This window comes from Bos indicus x Bos taurus, chromosome 5 (assembly GCF_003369695.1).
Source record: "Bos indicus x Bos taurus breed Angus x Brahman F1 hybrid chromosome 5, Bos_hybrid_MaternalHap_v2.0, whole genome shotgun sequence".
NCBI lineage: Eukaryota > Metazoa > Chordata > Mammalia > Artiodactyla > Bovidae > Bos > Bos indicus x Bos taurus.
In genome coordinates this window covers 75,306,854-75,308,397 of record NC_040080.1, presented here as the reverse complement: position 1 = coordinate 75,308,397, position 1,544 = coordinate 75,306,854, and positions in this window count along the sequence as shown.

The following is a 1,544-nucleotide window of genomic DNA, read 5'->3' as shown; positions in this document are numbered from 1 at the left end:
GCCGCGGCCCATCCGGGCTTTTGAGCGCGCGCGCGCGCGCCAAGGCCCCGCCGCCTCCGCCCAGTAGGGGCGGGGCTGGACCCGGCGGCCTCGGCGAAGGGGCCCGTCTTGGAGCAGGCGTGAGGCTTTCGGAGTGAGGGAAGGTTACTGGGCGCGCGCGAAGGAAGCAGATCGCGAGTTCCCAGCGAGTGGAGGGGATCTCTGGTCCTTCCCGCCGCCGCCTAGTTTGGGCGCCAAACTTGGGACTTCTTTATCCGTTGGTTATTTTTGTATTTGGTGTGTTTACACTTCCAGACCGCGATGGAAACTCAGGCAGATGTGAAGCTAAGCGCCGCTACCAAAAGAGAAACCAAAATTAACAGCTGTGCGATATATTAAGCCCGCACCACCGGCTGCTGGAGTTGTATACAAATAAATTATTTCAAAGCTTGTTTTTTAAAAGTATGATTAAAAATAGCACAGTGTGGGCTTGTTGAGGGATGTATACAGTATTTTAGTTGGAGGCATAAAAGACTGGTGGTTAGCGTTCAGACGAACGGGAGTAGAGAACGGTTACGCCTTAGGCTTTTAGAGTGTTTGGGCTTTTTTGTCTATATATGAATGTATTCATTCCCATTAAAAATATATTTATTAGGCATTCAGGACTGAAAGACTCACCTGCTTTGCCCCCTTTTGCACATAGGCCTGGCCGTCTCAGAAATGAGCCAGGACGTGAGAACTGAGTTGGCTCAACCCAAAAAGTAAAGAACAGCCCATTATTTGAGCTGTTCATTACAAAGAACAGCTTCTTCGCCCAGGAAGCGGTTAGTTCCTTGTGAACAAAGAAGTTTCTGATAAAGTTGTATCTTTCCCTTCTCCCACCCTCTAATCTACTAGAAAGTAATCTTTTTTAAACATCAGTTCAGTTCAGTTCAGTCGCTCAGTCGTGTCCGACTCTTTGCGACCCCATGAATCGCAGCACGCCAGGCCTCCCTGTCCATCACCAACTCCCGGAGTTCACTCAGACTCACGTCTATCGAGTCAGTGATGCCATCCAGCCATCTCATCCTCTGTCGTCCCCTTCTCCTCTTGCCCCCAGTCCCTCCCAGCATCAGAGTCTTTTCCAGTGAGTCAACTCTTCGCATGAGGTGGCCAAAGTACTGGAGTTTCAGCTTTAGCATCATTCCTTCCAAAGAAATCCCAGGGCTGATCTCCTTCAGAAAAACATAGTGGTCACTAAATTGATTTAATCTAATTACTAACATGATCTTCAGGGATTTATTCGGGCTTTATAAAGAACTCATCTTTATCAAATAAAATATAGTTAAGTTTCTGGTTGTAAAAGTGTGTGCTTGACACAGGATAAAATCTCAAGCGATGAAGAAAACAGCATAAAAAGATAAATTATGCAATTTGTTAACGCCAAGTAAAGGAACAGGTGTGTGCTCTGAGTTGAAAAACAGGATTGCTCAGTCAATACTAGGCAGTGCACAAAGGCTTCAGAGACCTTTAGATATAGTCCAGGCACAAGAAAAATATTCAAAAAGCCCAAAAGTGAAAATATA